Source organism: Lucilia cuprina, chromosome 4 (genome assembly GCF_022045245.1).
Source record: "Lucilia cuprina isolate Lc7/37 chromosome 4, ASM2204524v1, whole genome shotgun sequence".
Taxonomy (NCBI): Eukaryota; Metazoa; Arthropoda; class Insecta; order Diptera; family Calliphoridae; genus Lucilia; species Lucilia cuprina.
In genome coordinates this window covers 66,554,506-66,580,744 of record NC_060952.1, presented here as the reverse complement: position 1 = coordinate 66,580,744, position 26,239 = coordinate 66,554,506, and the positions used below count along the sequence as shown (strand labels likewise).

Below are 26,239 nucleotides of genomic sequence, written 5' to 3'. Positions count from 1 at the left end.
AAAACATGCTTGGTCCAAATTTCATCAAATTATCTTGAAAATTGCGGCCTGTACCTTGCGCACAAGGTTTACATGGACAGCCAGCCAGCCGGACGGACATGTCTTAATAGACTCAAAAAATGATTCTGAATCGATCGGTATACTTTTGGGTATTGGACCAATATTTTTGTATGTTACAAACATCAGTACAAACGTATAATACCCTCCCCACTATAGTGGTGTAGGGTATAAAAACATATCAAAAATGCATACATATTTACATATTATTCAACTTAAGTTTGTAAAATCGATAATACTTAACTAGGTCTACAAATCTGTGTAAAAGTATATGTAGTAATTATTAATAACGTCACATTTCACCTTTTAGGCAAAAATGTAGAGAAAGTTTTTTTTTGGAAATTTGAACTACTAAAAAATAATAATAACTAAAAGATCTTAAACGATTAGTAAGAGGGCCATTAACAACGCAAGCATGCTGGAACAATCAAGTCTTTTACTGCTTTTGATGACCTAAAAGTGATCAATAATTTGTACGCTTAAAAATTATTCGAATACGATCCTGCTATATGATTGAAAACTGATTTTATGAAAAACCAATAACAAAATATATAGCAATCATCCTCGTGTTTGAAATATGATGGTTTTCAAAATTATTTTGTGAACATTTTTCATGCAGTTGGAAGATCTAAAATTGTTTCTTATATAATTGTTTAAGTTTGTATAAAAGAAATTTAAATTATATATGCCTAAATTATAAGAATTTTTATGTTTAATGATCTTCTACGGAAGATAGTTAGATGACTAATCACTAAACTGATTAAAATTTGATTTATTCAAAAAACAATAACAAAATGTACAGCAATCATAAATTGATCATCTAAATGTTCGAAATATGTTAGGTTAGGTGAATAGGTGGATGTATAATGAACGAACGAATAATGAACGAATTATTTTTTTAGTGTTCAGAAACTCAATTTTCTGGACGTAATTCCTAAGAATCTTCCAATCAGTGTTAGTCAGGAATGTTATTTCAGGAATAACATCACTTTCATGATACTTGGATCTAACTTCAACGAATGCCTGGTAGTAGGAAAGATAGTGTTCCAGATTTCAATGTACTCTCCATGTTTCGGCGTCAAATCCGACAGGGTTCAAACTAAATAAACAAACAGAAAAATAAAAACAAGGATTTATATTTTAAAATCAAAAATAGAGAATAAATCTCAACTTTATTAATTTACCTTAGTAAATCAAATATAAGAAAATGTTTGCAGAAATGCAAATGACAGCTTCTCAAAAACGAAACAAAAAACTTAACTAATTTTCTATTGGTGGCAAACAATATTTAAATACCGTTAGCGGGTTACTAGTTAGTTTTATCATAGTTTTCCATCAAAGATGTAAACTAAAGGTAGTGTATTACAATGTAATACACTCAAAGAAAAATATCTGCTCATTTAATAGTTCATACATAAACATTGCCGGCCCCTCGCAACACTTAAGGTTCTGTAATTAAATAATTATTAGGCCATTAAGGGCCTAAGTGGACTGTACTAAAAATAAATATAAAAAATTATAAAAAAAACAAATTTTTTTCCAAATTAAATTGAGTCATTAAAGACTCTAGTTTTATTTAAGGTGGGTCATTAAGGACCCTAGGTGAGCCATTAAGGACTCGGGTTGAATCATAAAGACTCAAGTAAGACAAAGTAAGCGGATCTACTCCTCTACTACCTAAGTTGGCAGGATTATCTTCCGATCGAACGTGAAACCAGGAAACCAGTTATGGTTTCCTGGATTCGACAAACTCTATTGGCAACAAACGTGGTCCATGTGCAAGGGGGCTTTCCTAACTATGCCAATACTATTATTGAGTCTGTCCAACAATATAGGCGTTTAATGGGGATATGAATGTCACTAACAATATTCTTAAACAATTCCGTCGCTAAAACTGCTCCACACAATTTAAGGCGAGGTAATGAAATAGAATTCAATGGAGCTACCTTAGTCTTGGAGGATAATAAATTAGTACTAATTTCGCCACATGGTGACTCTATATGAATATATATTACTCCAGTGTAAGCCCTTTCGGAGGAATCAGAGAATATATAAATTTCTGCAGCCGAATCTTTCGAATAATTAACCCATCTTGGAATCTTGATAAGATTAACTTGGTCAAAGAACTTTACAAATTTCAACCACTCTTCCCTAGTCGAGGTTGATAGAACGTCATCCAATCCATTTCCGTCAAGCCAGATGCATTGTATAATTATCTTGGCTATGATAACGACTGGACTTTACCAACCTACTGGATCAAAAAACTTGGCAATGATCGATAATACCTCTCTTTTCGTATAATAAGATTTCGCTGCCAAAGACAAACCCTTCAATATTGACTTTTCATTTGAAGTCCATTTTCCTTATTCGTATTCTATTATATCTTCTTCAGCAGAACTCCTATAAGGAATTCGCTGGAATGGTGTATGACATTATTGTACTAGAATTTGTCTATACATTTTCGAAATATCGCAATTAAATACAAATTTAAATAATCCCCATTTCAATATCAAAATGACCAGATCTGCCTGCAATGTGGGCCCTACAAACAAACAGTCATTCAAGCTATGACCACTGGATGTCCTATTTGAAGCATTAAACACAACCCTAAGCCTAGTAGTTTTACTTTCAGGTTTCAATACAGGAAGATGAGGTAAATAGCACGAGTGTGTAACGGTCAATTCTCCAGCTTTTATTGGCCTCATATGATTCAGTTCCAGGCACTCCTTCCTTTACTTCCTTCAATTTTGACAAACTGCTTCAGAACACCTTTTTTCGAAATTTCTAAATAAATTTCATGAGGAAATTCGGGTTTAAAGGTTAGTGAAACTATATATCTTCCTTTCGAAGCCCGTTTAGTGGTATTCTTATATATTTAATCACATCTCCTATCGGAAGGCGATAGGAGATGTGTGTTCGCTTGGGTGGCTCTTCTAGCCCCCAAAACTTCAAAAGATTTTTAGGCGAAATATCGATGGGTTCTGTCAGGACACAACAAAATACTGTCCTCTGAGCCATTAAACTCCCAACTATGTTCGACCGAACCTCACCCAACACTACGTGGGTATAAATCAGCGCCTAATAACAAATCTACTGCCCTACTTTTATAAAAATTTCTACCCGCTAATCTTATGTTGGGTAATTCAACTTTTATATCCGAAGGACAACTAAAGATGTTGAAGGCCTGATGTAGAAGGTAAAATAAAAGACGAAGTTTCCAAAATGGGGAACCTATTCGAATAACACAACATTTCTTCGAAGTAGTAGAAGCTTCTTTATGAACTCTGGAAATCGTTACATTTGTAGCATGTGACGGAAGTCGCAATTGATTACGCAAATGTTCCGAAATGAATGAAGCTTCCGATGCTCGGTCAGTTAAGGCTTACTCTGTATACGTATTATCATTACAAAGAATCAAAACCAAATAACATAGAAGAATTCTGTGAAATATGAAAGACTTGACGATTCAAATTAGCCAAAGCTGCGGCCGAAGTAGCTGGCTCTTGCGAATTTGAATCAGACGAATTGACAACGGATGCAACATTTTGACTATGAGCTAAAGACGATTGAGAGTTACCAACAGGCTTCTCTCGGTGAAGCAATGTATGGTATCTTTTCTTAAAAATGGAACAAATATGTTCGCTCTTACATTATTTAACCTCATGGGTAAGAGCGAAACAATTTACACAGCAATGGTGTTTCTTCACTGTATTGTACCTTTCAGAAACTGACATTTTCTTAAACTGACGGCAAAAACGTAGTAAATGACCCGGTTTATGACATACAATACAAGCACTCAAAGAAAATGTTTTAGAAACGTGAGCCTTTACTTTCCGTTCTGTCACTTTTTTGTCAGTACAGGAACTCGTAAAGTCGCGAATGCAGTCTAGAGTTCGCTCTGTCAAAAACAAATCTTTCCATAAAGTAGTGTTATTCTTAACGGTCTGTTCTCAAAGAGTCACTGTCTGAGAAGCAGTCTTTGAACACAAATGAAAACTACAATTGGGTTCCAATTCTCTGTAGGAAATTCATAAATAGATATTGCCGTTAGAAAACCATTAATTCCGCGTGGTAAAATCTTCAAAGATGAACTAGTTTCAGTTACTATCGTTTCTAAACTGAACAGTTCCTTCAATATTATAAGTCGTTTGTTATTGATATATAACGCATGTCACAAGGTGGGAGTTAAATTATGACAAATATTGTCGAAATTCAAATCCGCCCATATCCGCCTTAGGTTTTGATTTAGCCTCAAGTTCGACAATCTTAAAATCGATTAATTTCGAACAACGTGATATTTACTTTCGACTGCTTTTATATCATCAGGCTCGGTGTCATCAGATGATTGAATATTATCCATACACTTATCAAAAGCTTTTTTCACTTCTTCCCACAACATATTCAATTTGTAGAACTTTAAAACAGTGATTAAAATTACTAATATATTAGTAACCAAAATGCATATTTTCTCCTATGCATATGAATATAATATATTTAATTGCTCCCATTCGAAATATTTCTAGTATTTTTGCTAAAAATATTTACCCATACAAGCTATTGCATATTACAGCTTACAGACTAATATAAAATGTTTTCACATACAATATATTACGCAGCAACTCGCTAACATATTTATAATTCCCACATATATTTCATATGGCTTGCCTATAATGTTAAAATATTTTCCTACACAAATTATTCGAAGTCAACAATATTGAAGCCATGCAAGCAGTAATGTACGAACATGAAATGTACGCAAGCAGAGCATATGTATGTGCCGACGAAAACACGAAACAAAACGATAGTCGCGACTATCAGGTTACAATATTTTTACTATCAAACTTAAATATTATTTACTATAGGAAATGACTTATGGTCTAAAATTTTCCATTTCATGTTTAACTTGAAAAATTATAAAATGTGAAAAATGTATACAAGATATAACCAAATTTTATTTAGGAAATAATTGAAAACGTTTATATCTATGTATGTTTTATGTATATTATGGGAAAAATGTATGCTTGAAATAACCAAATTTTAATTAGAAAATTTTTGAATTTAATTATTATTGAATGTATGTATTTATTAAATTTATGTGCAACTTTTATGTGGAGTATTAAAATTAATGTATTTGTATTGATTGGAAAAGGTAATATAATTAGAAAAAAATTATATTAATACTTTGAGGATCATATGAATGTAAAAATATATTCAAATATGTATGTAAAAAAAATGAAAAGTCTACAAAACCATTTATATCTGGTTTTGTATATACATACATATGTATGTATGTGTGAAACAATAACAAAAAACACATTCGTCATAAAAATGACCTGGAACTTTTCTTTCCTTTTACGCACATTCCATAACGGTGGTTTACGCTAGGTCATTTTTTGCTTTACCTTTGAATTGGTTGTGGGAAGAAGATGTAATTGTAATGATTGCATTTTATACACAAAAAATACAATAATAAGAAAAACGAAGTAATAAACAGTTATGAATATATGTGAATATGTACGTGTGAAGAAATAACAAAAAACACACTCGTCATAATAATGACCTATAACAGTACTTCTCTTTCCTACTTTACGGTTTCACATTCCTTCATGGTGGTTTACCCAAGGTCTTTTTTTATACCCTTCACCTTCGTGAGAAGGGTATATATAAGTTTGTCATTTCGTTTGTAATTTCTATAATATAATTTTCCGACTCTATAAGTATATATATTCTGGATCCTTATAGATAGCGGAGTCGATTTAGCCATGTCCGTCTGTCTGTATGTTGAAATCAGTTTTCAGAAGACCCCAGATCCGAATTTTCAATAATTCTATTGGAAATATGATCGAATAAAACGCTATTTGAAATCAGTCCGATCGGTCCATAAATAACGAACATTTCATGAAAAATTTACATTTTTCGTGCATGCTTATACAAAACAATAATAAACAAACAATAAACACAAATAAAAGAAGAAATATGACGTTACATTGTTATTGGCTAGAAACATTAAATTAAGTACGTAGAGCCCGGATTAGACGAGAACACATTAAAGGGGACTTTTTGGTACTTTTTCGTTCTACATAAGGTACTTTTTTGAATTTTCTTAGTATTGAACCTAAAAACATGAAATTTAGAATGTAGGTAAGAACCGGGGATGGAAAAAGAGATTTTGTTTCAGTATCAAAAAATATTTCAGAGAGTACTTTTTTGGATCTCAAAGTACTTAGGTTAGGTTGTGTAATACATCAAATCCGAAAAAATGCACCTAGGCCACAATCGGGCCTGTTGTGCGCTCTTTATCATGAAAAAAAATATAACTGAATAAACTATTCCAATCAGTGTTAGTCAGGAATGTTATTTCCGGAATAACATCACTTCCAAGATACTTGGATATATCTTCAACGAATGCCAGGCAGTGGCAAAGAAAGTGCTCCAGAGTTTCACTGTCCTCTCCACATGCTCTACATACATCTGAATCCGCACGCCCAATTTGCATAAATGTGCTCGTAATCCTGTGTGTCCACTCAGAACACGTACTATTATACTAACTTCAGACTTGCTCATTTTGAGGAGGTTTTTTGTCTTGCTCTCATCAGGGACACCCCATAGGATTTTCGTGGTTCTATGGGATTCTCTCACCCATATTTTAGTTCAGCTTTTGTTGCGTCGAATGGTTTTGAGCTCCCTTTCCTTTAAAGCTATTACATTCGCTCTTTCGTTAGCTATTACATTCGCTCTTACTGTTACTCCCAGTTAAAGCTTTCTCACAATCCAAGGTACTTTTTTTATAACCTTCACTTTCGTGAGAAGGGTATATATAAGTTTGTCATTCGTTTGTAATTTCTATAATATAATTTTCCGATCCTATAAAGAATATATATTTTGGATCCTTATAGATAGCGGAGTCGATTAAGCCATGTCCGTCTGTCTGTTGAAATCAGTTTTAAGAGGACTCCAGATATCGGCGAGATCCGAATCTTCAATAATTCTGTTAGACATGCTTTCGAAAAGATTGCTATTTAAAATCAGCAAAATCGATCGGTAAATAACGGAGATATGAGGTTGGTTTTATTGCGTTGTTTATTTTGTTTTTCTGTGTTTTTAGTTATGTATGTTTAGTTAGATGTCTGTTGGTTTTGATGCCTTGCGTATTTTGTTTTTTATTTCGTTTAGCGTTGTTGTTGTTCATTTTGTTTTTGGTGTAATAATAATGTAGTCGGGGAAAAAATTTATAAAACTAATATGTTTAAAATACACTATGGTGAAGGGTATATAAGATTCGGCACAGCCGAATATAGCACTCTTACTTGTTTTGCTAAAAGTTTGTAATTTCTGAAATATATTTTTACTTTTTTCATTCATTTTCGAGAAAAAGTTTCAAAAAATATTTTAAAAAGTATTTTTAAAGAAACAGACATGGCAAGGTCATCAAGGCTTGTACAATACTTAGTTGTGCCGCTTTTTTTCGATATACAGTTATATTTAATATAATTATGAGCTCCGATACGCTTTTCGGGGGGTTCTGTTGTATGGTGGCTAGGTGAAATAATGGACTGATTTTATAATTTTCAATAGGCTTCCTCCTTGTGTCAAAAAAAAAGGTGTGTGCCAAATTTCAACCAATTACCTTGAAAATTGCGATCTGTACCTTGCGCACAAGGTTTAACATGGACAGCCAGCCGGCCAGATGGACGGATGGTCATAGCAGAAAACGATTCTAAGCCGATTGGTAAACTTTAAGGTGGGTATATACATATATTTTTGTATGTTACAAACATCAGCACAAACCTCCCCACTAAAGAGGTGTAGGATATAAAAATTATTTTAACAGACAGATTTACTATCGGTTAAACGATAATCGGACATCGTATCAAATAAGACTCGGGAGTATCACGGTACTTTTGCATATCAAATAGTATCAAAAAAGTACCATAGTACCAATTTTGCCATCCCTGTAATGAAAAATCACACATTGGAACAAAAACGGATGGAAAATTTTACAGTCGCATGGCTCTCTTTATTTTTTGAAAAGAATCAAGATATAAGCAAGTCGCATTAGATTAGGAATAAAGGGAATTTTTATGTATACGCATACAAAACAATTAAACAGTCCCCTTAATTTTTATCAGAGGTCGAAGTCGACCGGCTTCGAGTCGGAGCTTAGCCGCCGCCGAACTATATTTAGTTGCTTGAGCCGCCGCCGAAACATTCGGCTTAAATAGACTCAAATTTAGACTGTAAGATCAATTATGTTTAAAATACACTATGGTGAAGGGTATATAAGATTCGGCACAGCCGAATATAGCACTCTTACTTGTTTTTTTTTTTAGTTTTTTGGTCTGCGGGGAATATAATGATTTGAAAACATTACTTTTCTAATAAAATGATCACAAAAGGTTATTTCAAAAAAAATTTTTTTTTTCAAGGTTATGGCAAAAAAATGGTAAATTTCTTTTTCATTTCAATAAATAACTGTATTAACATTATAAAAAAAAGAAAACAAGTAAGAAGATATAGTCGGGCGAGGCCATATAATTATAAAGTTCAACAGGGTCATCAAGGCTAGTCTAGAACTTGGTTTTGCAGCTTTTTGTAGAGATACGAGTATATTAAACATAATTATGAACCTAAAAGCCCCTTTTTCGGGTTCAGTTGTATGGGGCCTAGTTGAAATAATGGACCGATGTTAACTATTTTCAATAGGCTTCGTCTAGAGTACCATAATCATGTGCCAAATTTCATTGAATTATCTTCAAAATTGCGATATCATCCATTATTAGAAAATTTTACAAAGGAATTTTCATAGCTATTACAAATTACAAAAATAGTTTCATTACAAATTATGACATATACTTGGCTATCAGAAATAAAAAACAAATATGAATGTATAGTCGGGCATAGCCGACCATATGATACCTACACCAGTCAGTATGTATGTTAAAAATGGGGATTATTAAAAAAAATAAAGCATTTGGTTCATTTTTTAACTTTATTTCGGAATATTTTTACTTTTTTTTTGCCAAAAAAAGAGATTTTTTAAGAGGGCTTAAAGGGGAGTAGGGTAAAATATGGCCCTATCCTTAAAAATGTTGGTAGGGGGAGTTAAGTCTTCTTCAATATTATTTATGTAGAATTTAAAAGTGTTATTAGTGCTTGTAAGTGAATTTTGACCTTTGGAGAATAGGGTTAAATGAAGCCCGATCATTACAAAAATCGGGAGTGTCATTTAAAGTTGTATAAAACTAAGTTTTGTCGACTTTTGTTAACATAATGGATCATTTAAATTAATTATAAGCCAAAAGGCCATATTTGGAGGGTACGGTTGTATGAGGGCTAGTCGAAATAATGGACCGATTTTAACCATTTTCAATAGGCTTCGTCCTTGGGCCAAAAGAAGCGTGTGTGACTCAGAAAATGATTCTAAGCCGATTAGTATACTTTAAGGTGGGTATAGGAATATTTTTGTATGTTACAAACATCAGCACAAACCCAATATACCCCCACTAAAGTGGTCTAGGGTATAACAAAAATACATTTTTCCAAAATTCTGATTTTTAATAATTTTTTTAAAAAACCTTTCTGTAAGCAACATTTTTTATCTTACAAAAATTTATTGATTTAAAGGTCCTTTTTATACCCTTCACCTTCGCGAGAAGGGTATATATGTTTGTCATTCCGTTTGCAATTTCTATAATATAATTTACCGACCCTATAAAGTATATATATTCTGGATCCTTATAGGTAGCGGAGTCGATTAAGCCATGTCCGTCTATCTGTCTGTCCGTCTGTCTGTTGAAATCAGTTTTAAGAGGCCAAAGATATCGGCAAGATCCGAATCTTCAATAATTCAGTTAGACATGCTTTCGCTATTTAAAATCAGCAAAATCGGCCTATAAATAACGGAGATATGAGCAAAAATCCGAGACAACCTCTGAAAATTTCATCAGAAAAGCCACATTTTTTTCATGCTTTGTTAAAAAAGCAACAACAACACTGTGAATTGGATAAAGATCTACGTGTGCGTGTGGAGATGTATTTGGTTTTATTCAGCTGTGTATTTTTTTTGTATATTTGCATGCTGTTCTGTTCTCACGAAGGTAAGTGGGTATAACAAGAACAAGGAGATAAAGCAGTAATATGTTGGTAAAACAGCTGATATTTGTTTGAGGGTGGTAATACAGTTTAACGGTGGTATTACAGTACAACGGTTAATATTTCTTTCTGCTACAGTTTATATTTGTTTGTGTGTATGTTATGTGTGACATGTGTGCAGAGATACAAAAGAAATAAAAACTGTTTTTTTTAAACATACTCGGTGAAGGGTATATAAGATTCGGCACAGCCGAATATAGAAATATTACTTGTTTGTAATAATATTCGTAATGACTGTTTTTTAACACATCGCGGTGAAGGGTATATAAGATTCGGCACAGCCGAATATAGAACTCTTACTTGTTATGCCCTCCACCACCATCAGTGTAGAGGGTATATATAACTTTGTCATTCCGTGTGTAACACCAAGAAATATTTATCTGAGACCCAACAAAGTATATATATATTACGGGTCTTTATCAAATTCTGAGTCGATCTAGCTATGTCCGTCTGTCTGTGTAAAACACGCTCACGTTAAAACGAAGCAATAGAATTTAACCAAATTCACCCAAAATTCTTAGTTTTCCTAAGTTGTTTCGGCAAAATCGGTTCACATCGGGAAAAGTTATGAATCAAAATTTGAAACAACCTCGAAAAAATAAGCATTTTTTACACATTCTGATGTAATTTTCTGGAAAACTATACAAGATAATTCCATAAAAATCGGCATACATTTGTTTCCACACAAGAGCTTAATCTTTGCGTCAAATCGTCAGAATCGGTCCACAATTTCATATACCTCCCATACAAAAGTACATTTTCCCGGAAATTTGGTTTTTTGTTAATAACATCCGTCGTAATGACGATATCTTCACAAAATTTTAGAATCTAAAATCTTGTGACAATAGAATTTGTTCAGAGGAAAAATTTTTTGGATGGGTCCATAATTGGTCATAGCTCCCATACAAGGTCCCCTCCCGAAAATCACTTAAACGCGCATAACTCATTACTTAATTAAGATATCGATATAAAATTTGGTACACGTATTTCTCTTAATATAGAAATATTACAATGGAATATTTTTTCGATCGGTCCATATTTGGTCATAGCTCCCATACAAAGTCCCCTCCTGAAAATCACTTAAATGCGCATAACTCATTACTAAATTAAGATATCGATATAAAATTTTGTACAAGTATTGCTCTTATATACAAAAATATTACAATGATAGCTTTTTTGGATCGGTCCATAATTGGTCATAGCTCCCATACAAGGTCCCCTCCGGAAAATCACTCATTACTAAATTAAAATATCAATATAAAATTTGGTACAAGTATTGCTCTTATATACAGAAATATTACAATGAAAGATTTTTTCGATCGGTCCATATTTGGTCATAGCTCCCATACAAGGTCTCCTCCCGTTTGGTGCCCAAAATAATGCTTTTACATTTACAAACCAGCCTACACACAAGTAGGTCGTGTGTTGGTTACATACAATGGAAAAAGGGAAACTGATTCAAAAACTTTTTAAAACATACTTAAGAATATATGTGTATTATGATAGTCCCACATGAAAGTCACAAATTGTCGACTTTAAAGAAGAAAATTCTAAGCTTGTTAAGCGTGATTGTAGATCTAAACTTGAAGATTATGAGAACTTGATAAAAAGTGGTAAGCCGTTCATATAGACCAATATTTCTTAGAAAAGACTTTTCCTTTAATAAATCTCCTAACTGCTAAACATAGCTATCGCAACTTTCTTCTAAAACACATTTCTTTTACAAACACTTTTCAATTCTTAACTTATTTCTTTTATAATATATCAATCAATCTTTACGACTAACTCTTATTATAATAACGACTTTAAATGTTAACCTTTAACTATTTTAAATTATATAAAATTTATGCTCTGGTTACCAAATCATCCACACACAATCGATGGTATCTCCTTTTACTAGTTCGTATGAATAGAAATGTACAAAACATATTTTAAATCTAATAAAATTGTAAAGATTCACATACGATTCTGTTGAATGATGACTAAAAATGAAAAGAAATATTTTAGTTTTCTAAAACGTATCGAACCGTACAGCGTTTCCAATTGTATATCTGAATATTTAAATATTAATTTAGAGTTTGGAAAACAATGCTTTCTAGGTTACGTAGACAATAGACTAGACTGATATTTGGCATACACACTGAACATTTATATGGGCAATAATCTGGACTATAGACTAGCTAGGAGTCTAAACTAGAACAAAACGAGAACAGAACGAGAAAAAAACGAGAACAGAACCAGATCAGAACTAGAACAAAACTAGAACAGAACTAGAACAGAACTAGAACTGAACTAGAACAGAACTAGAACAGAACTAGAACAGAACTAAAACAGAACTAGAACAGAACTAGAACAGAACTAGAACAGAACTAGAACAGAACTAGAACAGAACTAGAACAGAACTAGAACAGAACTAGAACAGAACTAGAACAGAACTAGAACAGAACTAGAACAGAACTAGAACAGAACTAGAACAGAACTAGAACAGAACTAGAACAGAACTAGAACAGAACTAGAACAGAACTAGAACAGAACTAGAACAGAACTAGAACAGAACTAGAACAGAACTGGAACAGAACTAGAACAGAACTAGAACAGAACTAGAACAGAACTAGAACAGAACTAGAACAGAACTAGAACAGAACTAGAACAGAACTAGAACAGAACTAGAACAGAACTAGAACAGAACTAGAACAGAACTAGAACAGAACTAGAACAGAACTAGAACAGAACTAGAACAGAACTAGAACAGAACTAGAACAGAACTAGAACAGAACTAGAACAGAACTAGAACAGAACTAGAACAGAACTAGAACAGAACTAGTTCTTCAAAAGGTACTTTTTAAAATTTCTATAATATTGAACCTAGAAATATGAAGTTAAGCATGTAGAGCCCGGATTAATTTAGATCGTATAAAATGGGCTACAATTGGTATTTTTTTGATTTTTTGTAATAATATTCGTAATGACTGTTTTTTAACACATCGTGGTGAAGGGTATATAAGATTCGGCACAGCTGAATATAGAACTCTTACTTGTTTTTTGCTATGCTTGAATTGTTGGTGGAGAGAAAAAGAAGGAAATATCACTATTATTTAGTATTTATTTATTAATAACTATGTATATATTTCTTCGCGCCTGTTCATTCATTATTGTTCAAGATCATTGGGAGTATGTAATAATAAAATATGCATACATACATATATACACCAGATATAAATATACATATGTATTTCCCCCGTGGGCATGTTTCCATGATGAAATCTCCATCATGGTGTATTGCAATTCCCGAGTAAAGAGCTGCTACCAATACCTCTAGCCTGCCGGGACTATAAACTGGTGATGCCAAATGTATCCTTGGCTTCGGCTCGGAATGATTTGTAGTGCCATATAATCTGGCACTACGGGTGGCCAGTTGCCCGCAGGACTACGTCCGGCTGGTCAGTTGGTTGAGGTTCCTTCGGGATCCACGTAGTGGCTGTGGTTTAATACCCAAAATTGCGCGGAGAGAATAAGGGTTTAAGGACTGATATATCCTATACCTAATGGGTTGGATAAATCTCTCTTTGAACAGGTCTGTGTACAAAGCAGCATATGTTGGATTCCTAAACACGATCGGTATCTCTTACCGTTCGTGTAGTGGGACGCTAGTACATGCTGAGGAATTGTCAGGTCAGTATTCAATGGTTGCCTGTCATCCCGTTGATCGATCTTTATGATCATGGGAATGGAACTGATGCTAAAATTGGTGAAAGAACGGGAAAGTCCCCATATATTGCTGATTAGTACTGATTTAGTATGCCTTTTTATGCTTCGGGGAAGTTCTTCGGTGCTGTTGCCATCTCAACATATATTATATTGATAATGCTGCGCTGCTATTTGTCGGGGCAATTATTGGAATTAATTGACTTTGGAAATTCCTACTTCCTTTGTTACATTGATCGGTTCATAAAAGAGGGATCCTGATCCATTTTGTTGGATATTTGTGCTGTTGCCAAATCAACAGAGCCATCTCAGTAGTGTGGTTGCGCGGGCTTAAAGAGGTTAAGGAATGCACTGGAATGGGACATTAGATAATGGATATTGCATTTTCAATAATGCAATTCTTTTATGACTGATTTCACCTGATGTTGGGACTTGTCATACCCTTCTATTAACTTTAGAACAGTGATTGCTTTTCCCTTGTCGGGGTACGCGGATTAATTCCAGATGCGGCCTGTCATTCTGCAACGGGACTGCTATGGCAAGATGTTAGATAACTCGAGTACTTCAACAAAGTGCTTGTACATGGACCGAACATCCATGTACAAAAATTGCTACCTAAGTTTTTCATTCAGGGCGCATGGCAGTTTTTAGTCTGCCCAGTGGATGAAAAAGACCACCGTGAGATAAGGCCGTCAAGGCAGGTGCTCACGTTAATCTTTCGACATTCATATGTATGTATGTATGTATGTATATATGTATGTATGTATGTATGTATGTATGTATGTATGTATGTATGTATGTATGTATGTATGTATGTATGTATGTTTCACATACAATATGTTACGCAGCAACTCGCTAACATATTTATAATACCCACATATATTTTATATGGCTTGCCTATAATATTAAAATATTTTCCTACACAAATTATTCGAAGTCAACAATATTGAAGCAGTAATATACGAACATGAAATGTACGCAAGCAGAGCATATATGTGCCGACGAAAACACGAAACAAAACGATAGTCGCGACTATCAGGTTACAATATTTTTACTATCAAACTTAAATATTATTTACTATAGAAAATGACTTATGGTCTAAAATTTAACATTTCATGTTGAACTTGAAAAATTATAAAATGTGAAAAATGTATACAAGATATAACCAAATTTTATTTAGAAAATAATTGAAAACGTTTATATCTATGAATGTTTTATTTATATTATGGGAAAATGTATGCATGAATAACCAAATTTTAATTAGAAAATTTTTGAATTGAATTATTATTGAATGTATATATTTATTAAATTTATGTGTAATTTTTATGTGGAGTATTAAAATGTATGTATTTGTATTGATTGTAAAAGGTAATACAATTAGAAAAAAATTATATAAATACTTAGAGGTTCATATGAATGTAAAAATATATTCAAATATGTAATTAAAAAATTGTTTTTACAGGATATATATACATATTGTTTGTAACAGGATGATATGAAATAAATTCAATATAAAGCAAGAAACAATAACAATAAGTTTGTAAAAAGGTAGTAAGTAATGCATTAGTAGTGTCTATGAAATGATCAATAATGAAGGAAATTATAGGTATTTTAGAAATTTGTAACAGGATTGCAAAAAATAAAGAGGGGACATAAAAACATAAAATGTTGTTTTTGTAATTTTGCATTGTGAAAGGTTAAAACAACAAAAATGTATGAGTGTATTACATACATATGCATGTATGTTTTTCATATGCATGTACATATACATATGTCACATTTCTATAAATTATTATTACATACTCGCAATTATCTTACAATAATGAATGAACAGGCGCTTAGAAAAATATATATAGGTGTTAATAAATTTACATATGCCATTGCCAACCTTTTGAAGGAATGTGCGTAAAATGATAAAGTAGGAAAGAGAAGTACTACTACAGGTGATTTTTATGACAGGTGATTTCTATTTATCCTTCTCAAGATTTAATTTTATATTTTTTTACTTCTTTATTGGCACCCAAATTTATTAAATTTTATTTTGTTTAATTATGGCTGTCCGTCCATAAAAACAAACACAGCCTTGATAAAAAAGGTATTGATCTTGAAATGTTAAAAAGGTACTGTATAAACACTGTTTGACTAAGGGTTGTATTTTGTAACTTTGTTAGAGTTAGAGTGCTATATTCGGCCGAATCTTAAATACCTTCCACCAGCTACTTATACCCTACACCACTTTAGTGGGGAGGGTATATTGGGTTTGTGCTGATGTTTGAAACATACAAAAATATTCGTCCTATACCCACCTTAAAGTATACCAATCGGCTTAGAATCATTTTCTGAGTCCATTAAGCTATGTCCGTCCGTCCGTCCGTCTGGCTGGCTGGCTGTCCATGTAAACCTTGTGCGCAAGGTACAGGTCGCAATTTTCAAGATAATTGGATGAAATTTGACACACACACTTCTCTTGGCCCAAGGACGAAAATGGTTAAAATCAGTCCATTATTTCGACTAGCCCCCATACAACCGTATCCCCCAAATAGGGCCTTTTGGCTTATAATTAATTTAAATGATCTATTATGTTAACAAAAGTCGACAAAACTTAGTTTTATAGAACTTTAAATGACACTACCGATTTTGGTAATGATCGGGCTTCATTTGACCCTATCCCCCATACAAACTCCCCTTCAGAAAATGACTTAAAAGTCAAAATTCACTTACAAACACTAATAACACTTTTAAATTATACATAAATAATATTGAAGAAGACTTAACTCCCCCTACCAACATTTTTAAGGATAGGGCCATATTTTGCCCCACTCCCCTTTGAGCCCTCTTAAAAAAATTTCTTTTTTGCCAAAAAAGTAAAAATATTCTGAAATAAAGTTAAAAAAACAAACCAAATGCTTTATTTTTTTAAATAATCCCCATTTTTTACATACATACTGACTGGTGTAGGGTATCTTATGGTCGGCTACGCCCGACTATACATTCATACTTGTTTTATGTTATTACTTTTCTAATTGATCAAATATTTGTGGAAATAAGTTTTCTCATGTCTTTAATAGAAAAAATACCAAAAGTTAAATCTATTACAATTTCAAGAATTATTGAACATTATAAATTTAGTAATTTGCATGTATGTATGCGTGTGAAAGATTTAGAGATTTTCAAAATACAAATACATATATAATTACACAAAATTTTGTTCAACACAAATTGATAATTCTCTTTAAATACGGTAAAAGGACTTGGTATGGGAGATATGTCCAATTATGTATATAAAGACAAAATTTCAGAATTCTGTGTCTATATCATTACTTGGTAATAAATATTGTGAATCTAAGTGATTTTCTGGACCTAGTATGAGAGCTATGACCAAATATGGACCGATCGTAAAACAATTTTATAGTGAATTGATGTATATAAAAGCAATATTTTTGCTAAATGTATGGATATCAATATTTGGTTATGAGTTATGTGCGTTTTTGCTGGTTTTCGGAAGGGAACCTTGTATGTGTGTTTTTCTAAGAGGGACCTTGTGTAGGAGCTATGATTAATTATGGACAATACTTGTATGAGCAATACTTGTACTAAATTTTATATGGATATCTTAATTAAGTAATGAGTTATACGTGTTTAAGTGTTTTTCGGAAGGGGAACATGTATGGGAGCTATGACCAATTATGGACCGATCGGAAAAAGATTTCGTGGTAATATTTATTTATGTGAGAACAATGCTTGCAACAAATTTTATATATATATATATATATATATATATATATATATATCTGAATTTAAAAATACACTATGGTGAAAGGTATATAAGATTCGGCACAGCCGAATATAGCACTCATACTTGTTTTTTTAATAATCCCATTTTTTAACATACATACTGACTGGTACATTCATACTTGTTCTAATTTTTCATTGTTTTTGTAAGTACACACATTTTTTTGGCTATGCGGTCACCACAAAATGAGAGTAAAATAGGATAATATACGACAAGCATTTTTATTTGCAATCTGGAGGTCCACACCACGCTTTCTCGCTTTCTATGTGTCTGTCAAAAAAATAGAATCAATGTGTTTGTATGCTGAAAGTTACAAGCACAAAAGCGTAGAATTCCTTGACGCGTAGAATACTTACTTTCTACTTTTATAAGCGTCACAAGCGGCGCTCGAACATGTCAGCTAATTTTGACATTTTATATTTATATTTTTTATTTAATTCGTATTTATCAATTTGTATAAAATAAAATGAGTTTAATGATGAAAAACAATATATGAAAGCTGTAGAAAAAAGCAAAATGTATTAAAAACAAGTAAGAGTTCTATATTCGGCTGTGCCGAATCTTATATACCCTTCACCATGATGTGTTTAAAGCCTTTTGTACCTTTTGAAGAACGAAAAAGTACCAAAAAGTCCCCATCTATGGGTCCTCAGTTAATCCGGGCCATACAAACTTAATTACATGTTCCAAGGTTCAATATTGTAGAAATTGTAAAAAGTACCTTTTGAAGAACGAAAAAGTACCAAGAAGTCCCCTTTTACTGGTTCTCACTTAATCCGGGATATACGAACTTAATAACATGTTTCTAGGTTCAATATTATAGAAATTTCAAAAAGTACCTTTTGAAAAACGAAAAAGTACCAATAAGTCCCCTTTTATGGGTCCTTACTTAATCCGGGCCATACATACATAATTACATGTTTCTAGGTTTAATATCGTAGAAATTGCAAAAAGTAGTACCTTTTGAAGAACGAAAAAGTACCAAAAAGTCCCCTTTTATGGGTCCTCACTTAATCCGGGCCATACATACTTAATTACATGTTTCTAGGTTCAATATTGTAGAAATTGCAAAAAGTACCTTTTGAACAACGAAAAAGTCCCTTTTTATGGGTCCTCACTTAATCCGGGCCATACATACTAAATTACATGTTTCTAGGTTCAATATTGTAAAAATTGCAAAAAGTACCTTTTGAAAAACGAAAAAGTACTAAAAACTCTGCTTGTTTGGGTCCTCACTTAATCCGGGCCATGCATACTTAATTTCATGTTTCTAGGTTCAATATTATAGAAAATTCAAAAAATACCTTTTGAAGAACGAAAAAGTACCAGAAAGTCCCCTTTTATAGGTTCTCACTTAATCCAGGCTCTACATACTTAATTTCATATTTCTAGCCAATAACAAAACATTAGTGCTGCTCTCGCTCTGCTACTCTTGCTCTGCTGCTCTTGCTCTGCTTTGCTTTTATAAACAAATTACAATAACAATATTTACCGTATTGTTATGTATTTTGTTTTTGTTTTTTGCAGTTTCTGTCTGAGCATGAATAAAAAATCTAAATTTTATATGAAATTTTCAGAGGTTGTCTCGGTCTTTTGCTCATATCTCCGTTATTTATGGACCGATTTTGCCGGTCGTATGTCTGATAGAATTATGGAAGTTTCGGATCTCGCAGATATCTGGGTCTTCTAAAAACTGATTTCAACAAACATACAGACAGACAGACACACGGACATGGCTTAATCATCTCCGCTACCTATAAGGATCCAGAATATATATACTTTATAGGGTCGGAAAATTATATTATAGAAATTACAAACGGAATGACAAACTTATATATACCCTTCTCACGAAGGTGAAGGGTATAATAAAATACAAAACTCACGCTTAACAAGTAAGAGTGCTATATTCGGCTGTGCCGAATCTTATATACCCTTAACCATAGTGTATTTTAACATCTTATAAATTTTTTCCCGACTACATTATTATTACATCAAAAGCTAAACAAAAAGAACAACAACGCTAAACGAAATAATACACAAGGCATCTAAACCAACAGGCATCTAAACATACATAACGAAAAACAAAAATAACAACGCAATGACGCCAAAAGCATCCAAACCAAGGGTGCCCAAGCCCTATGCGCTTGGTACTCTTTTGTTTTTGTAAATGCGCTTAGCTATAGACAGTGTGTTTTCTATACACTTATATGCGCTTAACACTTGCAATACGTTGTTGTTGTTCTTAACAGTATACAAGCAAGAGTAAAACAACAACACTTTCGTATTCATTGCTGGTAAACATTGACGAGACGTAGATTTTGTTTTTGTTTATCGTAAAAAAAAATGTTTTAAAAAGCACTTGGAAAAAAATTGTGTTAGTGTTAAATTTCAAAATTACATTATTCGCATAAAAATTATTGTACAATAACTCACAATCTACTCTCATATAATTGAAAACGTTTTAAATACTTTTTTCTATTCATCTGCAAATCATATTTTTTTTGCTGTGTATTTTTTGTATGTTTGGATTCCAAACATACAAAAAAATACACAGCTGAATAAAACCAAATACATCTACACACACGTGTACATATTTTTCTATATTCAGTGTTGTTGTTGCTTTTATAACAATTTTTTGATGAAATTTTCAGAGGTTGTCTCGGATTTTTGCTCATATCTCCGTTATAAACCGACCGATTTTGCTGATTTTAAATAGCGATCTTCTCGAAAGCATGTCTAATAGAATTATTGAACATTCGGATCTCGCCGATATCTGGGGTCCTCTAAAAACTGATTTCAACAGACAGACAGACGGACAGACAGACAGAGAGACGGACATGGCTTAATCGACTCCGCTATCTATAAGGATCCAGAATATATATACTTTATAGGGTCGGAAAATTATATTATAGAAATTACAAACGGAATGACAAACTTATATATACCCTTCTCACGAAGGTGAAGGGTATAAAAATCAAAAAATACCAATTGTAGCCCATTTTATACGATCTAAATTAATCCGGGCTCTACATGCTTAACTTCATATTTCTAGGTTCAATATTATAGAAATTTTAAAAAGTACTTTTTGAAGAACGAAAAAGTACCAAAAACTTCCCTTTTATTGGTTCCCACTTAATCCAGGCTCTACATAATAAAAATAGGTTCAATATTATAGAAAATTCAAAAAGTACCTTTTGTAGAACGAAAAAGTACCAAAAAGTCCCCTTTTATGTATTCTGGACTAATACGGACTCTACATACTTAATATCATGTTTCTAGGTTCAATATTGTAGAAAATTCAAAAAGTACCTTTGTAGAAAGAAAAAGTACCAAAAAGTCTCTTTTTGCAAGTTCTTACCTAGTCAAGGCCCAACATGCTAAATTTCATGCTTCTAGGTTCAATATTATAAAAATTTCAAAAAGTACCTTTTTAAGAACGATGTTTCTGGATTCAATATTGCAGAAAATTCAAAAAGTACCTTTTGTAGAACGGAAAAGTACCAAAAATTTCCTTTTTGTAGGATATTACCTAGTCAAAGCCTTACATGCTAAATTTCATGTTTCTAGGTTCAATATTATAGAAAATTCAAAAAGTACCTTTTGTAGAATGAAAAAGTACCAAAAAGTCCCCTTTTATGTGTTCTAGCCTAATCCTGGCTCTACATACTTAAATTCATGTTTCTAAGTTCAATATTATAGAAAATTCAAAAAGTACGTCCCCCTTTATAGGTTCTTACCCAGTCAAGGTCCTACATGCTAATTTCATGTTTCTAGGTTCAATATTATAGAAAATTCAAAAAGTACCTTTTGTAGAACGAAAATTACCAAAAAGTCCATTTTTATAGGTTCTTACCTAGTCAAGGTCCTACATTCTAAATTTCATGTTTCTAGGTTCAATACTATAGAAAATTCAAAAAAGTACATTTAGATCGAAAAAGTACCAAAAAGTCCCCTTTAATGTGTTCTGGTCTAATCTGGGCTCTACGTACTTAATTTCATGTTTCTAGCCAATAGCAACGTAACGTAACGTCATATTCATTCTTTGATTTGTGTTTATAAACGAGAAACCACAATAATTGTGTTTTGTTTTTGTTTGTTTATTATTGTATTTATTATCGTATTTTTACTCATATCTTCGTTATTTATGGACCGATTGGACTGATTTTCGTTCTATTCGATAGTATTTCCAATAGAATTCTGAAAACTGATTTGAACATACACACAGACAGACTGACATGGCTAAATCGACTCCGCTATCTATAAGGATCCAGAATATATATACTTTATAGGGTTGGAAAATTATATTATAGAAATTACAAACGGAATGACAAACTTTTATATACCCTTCTCACGAAGGTGTAGGGTATAATACGAATTGATTCACAGTAATGAAATTTCCCTTGCAAATGTCAAACAATCAAAATAACAAAAACCCAACTTGTTTTTTTACGTACGTTATGTATGATTATTTTTTTTTTCAAAAATCACTACCATTTTTAAAATCAATTTACTAACCTTGTTTTCCAAAGTTGTTTCTTTTACAATGTTATTAAAGGGCTGATATATTCCTTGTCAAGGAGACTTCCTTTAATTTGGCAATGTAAAAACTTAGTAATTTTTATACGGTCCGAAGGAACAATGTTTCGGCGTCAAATCTGACAGGGTTCAGGGTTACCTTAGTAAATTGAATACAGAAACCTGTTTTCAAAAATGCAAATGACGGCTTCTCAAAAACGAATAAAAAAACTTAACTAATTTTCTATTGGTGGCAAACAATATTTAAATACCATTAGCGGTAAACCGCTAATGAGTTTACTCGATAGTTTTATCATTGTTTTCTATCAAAGATGTAAACTAAAGGTAGCGTATTACAATTTATTACACTTAAAGAAAAATATCCGCTCATTTAAAAGTTCATACTTACACACTCCACATGCTCTACCTTCGTCTGAATCCGACATTCAATTTTGCATAGATGTGCTCGTAATCCTGTGTGACCACTCAGAATACGTTCCATCATACTAACTTCAGACTTGCTTATTTTGAGAAGGTTTTTCGCCTTGCACGCACTGTTTCATTATTTCAAGAGGCCTTATGGTATTCACTCACAGATATTTTTAGTTCAGTTTTTGTTGCGTCGAATGGTTTTGCGTTTGTCATATTAACTGCCTAGAGCTCATATTCGCCCTTTCGTTGCCGACTACTTCCGAGTGGGCTGGTACCCATATGAGGTAAACCTTACCTCTAGGAAAGTATTCATTTAAAGCTTTCTTAAAATTTAATAGGTCATAGATTTAATTATATTTCCTATCTATTCTATGATATTTATTCTAATCCAATTTACGCATTCCGTTATCCCTTGGTCTTCTGCTTTGAAGCTTGTGTTATGATTTGGTAAGCGGTAGTTTTCAATATAGAACTCCAGCCCCACTTTGTCCTCCAATTTAGAGTCATCCGTGGTTGAATTAGTACACATGCAGAAAGTACGCTTTAGTAGTTTATTATTGCACTTTTTGTCTAAAACTGCCCATTAGATTATTTAAACATAAGCTAGAATTGGACTAATTACACTTTTATAATCTCAATTTAACATAGTAGGACTAAGACCCCATTTAATGCCTATATTTTTCCTACATAAGTACTTTACTTTGTCGACCACTGGCTACAGTTTGCTACCAAAAAATGTACCAATGTATGGGACAACTTTGTTTAAAGTGGTTTTCACCGAACGTCTATGTACATGCTGCTTATATTTTATGTCTTTGTCTGGTTCCAAGTTTTAAGTAGGAAGGACGTAAGGCTAATTGGTCGATAGGACTTATGTGTAACATAGCTAGGTTTCCCCGGTTTAGGTATAAATAGATGTACGGAAACCGCTTCCGGCCCTGCAGCGTTATAAGGAGCAAAGGTCTTGATTGCCCGTTTATCAATGTCAGGCGTAAAAACAATTTCCCTATTAGGTTATATTTACGCCATTATCGGTTCATATATGTTATTCGATATACCGGCTGGGAAATAAGAGTTAGGAGTTTTTATGTAGGAAAAATATAGGCATTAAATGGGGTCTTAGTCCTACTATGTTAAATTGAGATTATAAAAGTGTAATTAGTCCAATTCTACCTTATGATTAAATAATCTGATGGACAGTTTTAGACAAAAAGTGCAATAATAAACTACTAAAGCGTACTTTCTGCATGTGTACTACTTCAACCACGGATGGCTCTAAATTGGAGGACAAAGTGGGGCTGGAGTTCTATATTGAAAACTACCGCTTACCAAATCATAACACAAGCTTCAAAGCAGAAGACCAAGCGATAACGGAATGCGTAAATTGGATTAGAATAAATATCATAGAATAGATAGGAGATATAATTAAATCTATGACCTATTAAATTGTAAGAAAGCTTTAAATGAATACTTCCATAGAGGTAAGGTTTACATCAGATGGGTACCAGCCCACACAGAAGTAGTCGGAAACGAAAGGGCGAATATGATCTCGAGGCAGTTAATCTGACAAACGCAAAACTATTCGACGCAACAAAAACTGAACTAAAAATATGTGTGAGTGAATACCATAAGGCCTCTTGAAATAATGAAACAGTGCGTGCAAGGCGAAAAACCTCCTTAAAATTAGCAAGTCTAAAGTTAGTATGATGGAACGTATTCTGAGTGGTCACATAGGATTACGAACACATCTATGCAAAATTGAATGTGCGGATTCAGACGAAGGTAGAGCATGTGGAGTGTTTAAGTATGAAGTATTAAATGAGCGGATATTTTTGTTTAAGTGTAATAAATTGTAATACGTTTACATCTTTGATAGAAAACAATGATAAAACTAACGAGTAAACCGCTAATGGTATTTAAATATTGTTTGCCACCAATAGAAAATTAGTTAAGTTTTTTATTCGTTTTTGAGAAGCCGTCATTTGCATTTCTGAAAACAGGTTTTTATATTCGATTTACTAAGGTAAATTAATAAAGTTGAGATTTATTCTCTATTTTTGACTTTAAAATATAGTTTTTTATTTTTCTGTTTGTTTATTTGGTTTGAACCCTGTCGGATTTGACGCCGAAACATTGTTCCTTCGGACCGTATAAAAATTACTAAGTTTTTACATTGCCAAGTTAAAGGAAGTCTCCTTGACAAGGAATATATATGAGCCCTTTAATATCATTGTAAAAGAAACAACTTTGGAAAACAAGGTTAGTAAATTGATTTTAAAAATGGTAGTGATTTTTGGAAAAAAATAAACATACATAAGAGTGTATGAACGTGTGTGTGTTTTTAATAAGTATGTAAAAAGACAGCAAGTTTTGTTTTTGTTATTTTGATTGTTTGACATTTACAAGGGAAATTTTATTACTGTGAATCAATTATTATAATACCCTTCACCTTCGTGAGAAGGGTATATATAAGTTTGTCATTCCGTTTGTAATTTCTATATTATAATTTTCCGACCCTATAAAGTATATATATTCTGGATCCTTATAGATAGCGGAGTCGATTTAGCCATGTCCGTCTGTCGTCTGTCGTCTGTCTGTATGTTCAAATCAGTTTTCAGAAGACCCCAGATATCTGCGAGATCCGAAGTTTTAATAATTCTAATGGAAATTCGCTATTTAAAATCAGTCCAATCGGTCCATAAATAATGAAGATATGAGTAAAAATCCGAGACCACCTCTGAAAATTTCATATACACTTTACACTTATTAATTTCCAACGTTTAGTCTCACAGTCACTCCTCTGTAGTGTATCTGTTGTCTTCGGAAACAGCACCGAATTTATCACGAATTAAAGAATTTACCGTGCATCAGTCTTTTAACCGAATTTGGGTTTAAACCACAGTCACCACGGACACCCCGAAGGTATCTCTCCAATAACCGGGATAAAACAAAGTCCCAAACTCTGACCTGAGGGCTACCAGTTCCCGCGGTAATCTGTTACCTTCTCTCTGGTTCAAGCTATGTCAAATCATTTCAAGGAAAGGTTGAGGATACATTTGATCATCACCAGTTTATAGTCCCGGCAGATTCCACCCTGGGTCATGTTTCCATGATCAAATCTCCATCATGGTGTATTGCAATCCCCGGGTAAAGAGGTGCTACCAATACCTCTAGTCTGCCGGGACTATAAACTGGTGATGTCAAATGTATCCTTGTATTCTCCTCGGAATGATTTGGCATGAGGTCTAACCAGAGCACCATATGTCCTGGCTGGTCAGTTGGTTGAGCTTCCTTCGGGATACACGTAGTGGCTGTGGTTTAATACCCAAAATCGTGGGGAGAGAATGTTGGTTTAAGGACTGATTAATCTAAGGGTTGGAAAAATCTCTCTTCGAACCGGTCTGTGTACAAAGCATATGCTAGATTCCTAAACCCGATCGGTATCTCTTACCGTTCGGAAAGTCTCCATATATTGAAGATTTGTACTGATTTAGTTGCCATCTCAACAGTATATATTGATACATGCTGTGCGACTATTTGTCGGGGCAATTATTGGAATTAATTGACTTTGGAAATTCCTACTTC

At 33.0% G+C, this 26,239-nt stretch overlaps 1 protein-coding gene across 1 annotated transcript in view; it reads left to right on the top strand.

Moving 5' to 3' along the window:
• The window catches only part of LOC111681669 (endoplasmic reticulum metallopeptidase 1-like), a 237,587-nt gene that overhangs the window by 165,700 nt on the left and 45,648 nt on the right, over positions 1–26,239 (top strand). The window lies entirely within an intron of this gene.